The following is a 6,685-nucleotide window of genomic DNA, read 5'->3' as shown; positions in this document are numbered from 1 at the left end:
TCTTGGAATCCTGAAACCATCGATTCCGTATTCATATAACAATCGTGGAACCTGACCAAACATGAGAAGTATTTTAATCAGATTGGAATCCATATGATCCTGTTGTGCAAGGCGATCGTTGAACGGTAGGCAAAGAAAAGAAGAGCAGTCGATTATGAAATCCGTGGTTTTATTACAGCGAATCTATATTGTAACACTTCTGCTACTAAATGTAACTGGATTTTCTCTTTCGATGCCAGTCAGTTGTCAGGATGAGGATTACTGCAATAGGCATTTAATTCTAAAGCATTATGTCAGGGTGAAAATCCTAAATTAATTTTTCTCTCCTAACAACATGTGGGCAGGGTGGGTTCTTCCTTGGCTCGGGTATGAGGTAAAATGAAACAGCATTTTTACATAAGATAACTTTTATTGCAAGTTTCGTACAACTGTTTCCTTACTCGATCTTCTGGCTCGGAGAACGGCAGCTGTGTCGTTTACGAAGCCTTCTGCTGTGGCAGCGGCGGCGGCGGCGTCTGATTACGCGTGGCAGTGTGTATCTCGTGTTGCCGTCTCGCCCAGCTGACTGGAGACGCGCAGCGCGAGGTGGCCCGTTAAATTATTGCGAGCGAAGTCGTGCATCGGATGGTGATACCTTGGATGTGGCGTCCCAGTGTTTCTCTTCTCAAGCGGCCGCGTGTGTTGTGCGTCGGCCAGCGGAGCGGCGCGGCGGGCGAAGGCCAGTATCCTGGACTCGAACAACGGACTCACGCTTGCCAGTCTTCGGCTGTCAGATCTTCATCCCAGCTCACAGGTGACGACTGATGATGGCGGGCCGTCTTCTTCCCGTCCTCACGAGTCACCCGGGTACGTAAAAATCTGACTTCAAATACCTTTTAACTTCTGTCTTCTGGCACCGAGGCTGCGGCTTGCTATTCCATTACATCGGCGGACTTGGTGCGTCTGTGCATGATGCAGTCTCTGCATGACGGTCTTCAGCACCGAAACTGACTGAAAACTACTGCTACTCTTCTCTTCTTCCTTCGTCTGTCAGGCTCACTGCGTCTCGCGTATTTATTCACTTCAGTTTACTGGAGGTGAACGACTTCACGGTCATTGCCTCTTCTGTCACGTTGAAAAGCGTCTCGAAGAATCTTCTTAACGTCAGTCATTGGCTCTTGGAACGTAGGCGAGGGCCTTTGATCACATGAGACGACTGAGAAACACGTGAGCCAGTCATTGCCTCTTCTGTCACGTTGAAATGCTTCTCGAAGAATCTTCTTAACGACGGTTATTGGCTCTTGGAATGTAGGCGAGGGCCTTTACTCAGATGTGACAACTGAGAAACACGTGAGCCGGTCGGGCGATGCCCTGACGGCTGAATCGACAGCATCCGCTTATGTGTAACTTGCTGACTTCATGGTCATTGTCTCTTCTGCTCTTCTGTTCTGCCCGCTGTTTGCCAGTGTGCAATTCTTCTAAACTAAACTAAGTTTTTCATTTATATTCTAATTTCTACTTCACTTTGATTTCACTAATTAATTTCTTAATTGCCACTCAACAATATTTCAACTATTACATAGTCATCTTCAGTGCGTAGAACAACAAATGACATTAGTCCAATGTGTTATTTACTAAAGAATGCGCATTGAAGATGACTTTGTCATAGTTGAAATCTGGATCTGCTGTAACAAAACAACGGGTTTAGCGATCAGTGCTGTTCTTGTCTCCACTATCTACGAGCAGTATTATCGCAGTACGGTAAACCGCAGTTTCCACAAGCTACTATCCTGCCATCATGCGCAGGTAGGTGTTTCTTCTCTTATAGCAGGCCTGACTCGATTTTTCTTACAAACAGCCAATATTCAAATCCGATTTCTGAACGAGAAACCCGCTGAGCAACCTTTTTATATGCAGAATGTAGACGGTGTTACTCCTACCTGTTTTGTGTGCATGCACTCAAATGAAAATCAACTGTGCTTCCCATCATGTAGTTCATTTCATGTCAGTTTGATGTCTGTTACATGCCACTTTCAAGGTGCTGAAGTTTTAGTGTCCAGGGATATGGTTCTGTAATTAGGTGGACAGAAATGGTCCCTTTGCGTAACAACGCCCCAGAGGAGTAACTGGGCGGGCCGCATTTCGCAAGCACACAGTCGTAACACTACGTCATCCCAGCAGCGATAAGTGCAACAGCTGGCCGTGGTGATATCTTGATGGCCATTTGGTTGCGTGAAAGGACTCCTCAACGTCTCCACCGCTGTTGCAAGTCGCAGATACGAGTGATGTGTGATGTATCTGAGACACAGTTGTAGTTTCAAAATCGCCTGCAGAACAGCTCACGCCTGAGTCGTAACACCCGGTGGGTCATCTTTGCGCCTGTATTCCACGAGAAGGTGAAACCAGCAATACTTTGGAAGGTATCTCCCTCCCTCTATTAAAACTGGTCAGGAGCTCAACGTTCCAAGGAACTGTCGACGACTCGCTACTGTTACCCTGTAATCCAATAACAACAAATGAATGTCTGAAATTTCTTTCGTGTTTCTTAAAATTAAAATATAATTAAACAAATGGCAAAAAGTATGTGAAATTCACAGCGAATGTAACTAACAAAATGTACTGTATAGCTTGTCTCTACCATTTTTACCATCTACATCCTCTTTTATCACAAACAGAATCCTCAGGACGCGTTCTATCAACCGATTCCAGTTTTTGGGCAGGCTGTGCCGTAAGTTTCTTTTCTCCCCCAATTCGAAGCACCTTCTCATGAGTTATCCCATCTTTCCATGCAATCACCAAAATTATTTTCTAGTAACACATCTCAAAAGCCTCTATTCATCTTGAAAGCTCACTGTTGACCTTCCACATTCAGTGTTCAATTTCGCTTTCTCTGTTTTTAAAGTTTTCTCTGCAAAGGGTTGCGGAAGCATGGCACACGCTTTCGGGAGTAGCCAGACAATGATCGCGTAGCGCGCACACACGCATGCCGTAACGTTACAGCTGAAGCACATGCTTCCTACTCCCGCCACGGTGTGCAGTGTAGTGAGCGGAAGACTGATTGGTGCTGAATGCTGATTGGTGCATCTCGCTGCTGAGAGGAAGTTAAGCCCGAAACCCAGTTCTTTACAAAAACTTACCAAATAAACATCTTCCTAGCTTCTCAACAATTCTCGATTTCTTGAATAAAACTACATTTTTCACTGACAGTAAAACATTTTTAGTAGAAAGAAATGATAATTAAATCGAAACCCTTAGCTGTCAACAGGTGTCATTGATATACATCAATGGGGACAGCTGAAAATGTGTGCCCTGACCGGGGCTCGAACCCAGGATCTCCTGCTTACATGGCAGACGCTCTATCCATCTTTTTTTTTTCATTTTGTTCGATATAGTTCGCTGCGTTTGGTCTGGGCGGACGTCACAACACATCCGTTCAAATTGATCGTTCATTCCTTGACTCACTTTTTTTATTGCAGAGAGCACGCAGCTCTCTGACCGAACACGCTTTTTTTTGGTTTAATCTCATTTTGTTCGCTTTTGTTCGTTGTAGCTGCTCGGGGCGGACGTCGTAAGACATCTGATTAAGTTCGTTGATGATCGATTAACTCAGTTTTTTTATTACAGAGGGTACGTAACCCTCTGAGCGAACACGCTGAGCTACCTTGCCGGAAAATGATTTTGTGCCCAATGCCTACTTTGCTTTATTTGACAATGTGTTAGCACGCTGAGCTAACGGCATTCATCTGAGCCACCGAGGGCACAGATGAATAGCGCGACTGCAGGGACTTATCCCTTGCACGCCTCCCGTGAAACCCACATTCCCAACCGTCCACAACCTACATTCGTAGTGTACCTAATAGATATTTGTCCATTCACTCATTACTCGCGCCAGACTAAGCTGACGAGTCCCGTAAGAGTCCGGGCAAAGCGTGCACATTCGCACTGGCGCGAGTAATGAGTCAATCGGCAAATATCTATCAGGAACACTACGAATGTAGGTTGTGGACAGTTGGGAATGTGGGTCTCACGGGAGGCGTGCAAGCGATAAGTCCCTGCAGTCGCACTATCCTCTGTGTCCTTGGTGGCTCAGAGGGATAGAGCGTCTGCCATGAAAGCAGGAGATCCCGGGTTCGAATCCCAGTCGGGGCACACATTTTCAGCTGTCCCCACTGATGTATATCAACAACACCTGTCGGCAGCTAAGGGTTTCGATTTAATTATCATTTCATTCTAGAGAAGCTGCACGGTCATCAATGGTATCTGTTCTATCGGGAACAGATACCACCTTCATCTCTTAGTAGAAAGTTTACTGGACGTCATCGTTTCAGTATGTTGGAACAGGGTCTGGCAGATCACGCAATTAATGGCGCCCCGTCCCGCGTGCTTTCACTGACGATGCGCTCCAGGCAGCGGCGTACATAGTTTTAAGCGGAGCCTAACCGTGGTGTCTGAGTCCACGTGAGGCCAGAGTAGCGAGTTCCAGCAGTTTCGTGCTTTCAGATCTTCTTTTTCATCAACTATGACGAAAGGATTTGCTGGTTGAGCGAATTCTCGCGCGCCGTTCGCCGACGACTACGTCTTGTCCTGGTTCTGCACGTTGGATATGTACACTTATCAGCCAGGACATTGTGACCACATACGTAATAGCCGGTATGTCCATCTTTGGCACGGGGCACGGACAACAGCGGCAAGGCGTCGTGACACGCAAGCAGTGAGGCCTTGGGCAGGTAGCCGGAGGGAGGTGGCACCGCAACCGACCTCACAAGTCAACTAATCCCCGGAAATTTTGGGGAGGGGGCGGGGGCGATGAGCTCTGACGTCACGTTCAGTCACATCCCAGGTGTCTTCGATCGCGTTCAAATCTGGCGAATTGGGGGCCAGCACATCAGTTGGAACTCACCACTGTGCTCCTCGATCCACTCCGTCGTACTCCTTGCTTTGTGACGTGGCGCATTATCTTGTTGAAAAATGCGACTGCCATCGAGAAACATTATCGTCATGAAGGGCTGTGGGTTGTCTGCAACCAGTGTACGATACTACTCGGCCGTCTTGGTGCTTCGCACTGGACCCATGGATGCCCACGTGAATGTTCCCAAGGTGTCAGAAGTCACCAGACAATGCAACGCTCTGCCACTGCGCCGACGTCCAGTGCCGATGGTCACGTGTCCATTTCAGTCGTAGTTGCTGTTGTCGTGGTGTTAACATTGACGCACACATGGGTCGTCGGTTGTGGAGGCCCACCGTTAGGAGTGTTCGGTGCACTGTGTGTTCAGACACACTTGTACTCTGCCCAGCATTAAAGTCTTATGTTAATTCCGCCACAGTTTGCCGCCTGTCCTGTTTTAATAGTCTACCGAGCCTACGCTGTCCGAAATATGTAGTAAGGGATGGCCGCCCAAGCGCACGATGTCTGATCGTGGTTTCACTTTGGTTTCGTCATGTGTTGAAGACTCTCACCACAGCACTCCTCGAACACCCGGCAAGTAGTGCAGTTTCCGAAATGCTCGTGCCGAGCCTCCTGGCCATTACGATCTGTCCTCGGTGAGACTCAGATAGATGTTGCGCCCTCCCCATTCTACATACAAACGGCACTGATACTACAGACACTGCGCGTGTGTCTGGCAGGCATTCCGAGCCCGGTGACGCTGCTATTGCCTGGACAAGTTTATATCGATAGTAGGTCGGTGGTCATAATGTTCTGGCTGATCAGTGTAAACTCACCGGACAAAGTATTATTCATATACTTATATGGATATGGTGTCTGTTCTTTCGGACATGTCCGAAAGAACAGACACCATATGGATATAAGTATATAGTTCTGGCAATACCGGCCATGACCTTCTTCTGTGCGGATGCACGCATATTAACCGAACTCTTACAGGACTTGGTAAGAATATCTTCCACAAGTAATGAGTGTGTTGGGTTGGAACACTACGAATGTAGTGTGTGGACATATAAGGTGAGAATGTGGGTCTCGCATGAGGCGTGCGCGAGATAGTCCCTGCAGTCGCACTATCCTCTGTGCCCTCGGTGGCTCAGATGGATAGAGCGTCTGCCATGTAAGCAGGAGATCCCGGGTTCGAGTCCCGGTCGGAGCACACATTTCCACATGTCCCCGTTGATATATATCAACACCCGTCAGCAGCTGAAGGTATTAATATATAAAGTATTATTCACTCCTAGAGAAATCAATACAAGCATCATTTATTACCGTGCGGACATGGTAAGCGCCTGGATTCAGTTAAGAATTGAGTTCCAAGGTTGTGCAGGCACGTCGCATTCACGTTAAGCCAGTTCAACCAAATTGGTAAAATGCTGATGTCGGTGTTTTATCCGTTGTTCCAACATGTCCCACAGATTTTCTTTGGGTTCAGGTTAGGTGATTTTGCAGGACATTCGAGATGTAATAGGACGGGGGAGTGTAGTTTGTGGACAATAGGTTCGGAATGTGGGTCTTACGGGGAGCGTGCTAGAGATAAGTCCCTGCAGTTGCAGTATTCTGTGTCCTCGGTGGCTCAGACGGCCAGAGCGTCTGCTATGTAAGTAGGAGATCCTGGGTTCAAGTCCCGGTCAGGGCACACATTTTCAACTGTCCCCGTCTATATTTATCAACACCTGTAAGCAGCTAAAGGTCTGATTCGTTGTAATTTCATGAAACACAAACGTCTCGCAGATTGCTGCTGTCTTATGGTCAGGTAGAGGCAGC

The 6,685-nt window shown here is 47.4% G+C and overlaps 1 non-coding gene across 1 annotated transcript; it reads left to right on the top strand.

Annotated features, from left to right (window-relative positions):
• Positions 1 to 6,002: 6,002 nt before the first annotated feature.
• Positions 6,003 to 6,077, top strand: Trnat-ugu. Its single transcript has one exon. It is a non-coding gene; the product is annotated as a tRNA-Thr (tRNA).
• Positions 6,078 to 6,685: the final 608 nt, after the last annotated feature.

Source organism: Schistocerca piceifrons, chromosome 4 (assembly GCF_021461385.2).
Source record: "Schistocerca piceifrons isolate TAMUIC-IGC-003096 chromosome 4, iqSchPice1.1, whole genome shotgun sequence".
In the NCBI taxonomy this organism is placed as follows: domain Eukaryota; kingdom Metazoa; phylum Arthropoda; class Insecta; order Orthoptera; family Acrididae; genus Schistocerca; species Schistocerca piceifrons.
Note: the sequence above shows the minus strand (reverse complement) of the source record. Positions and strands in the feature narration are given on the sequence as shown.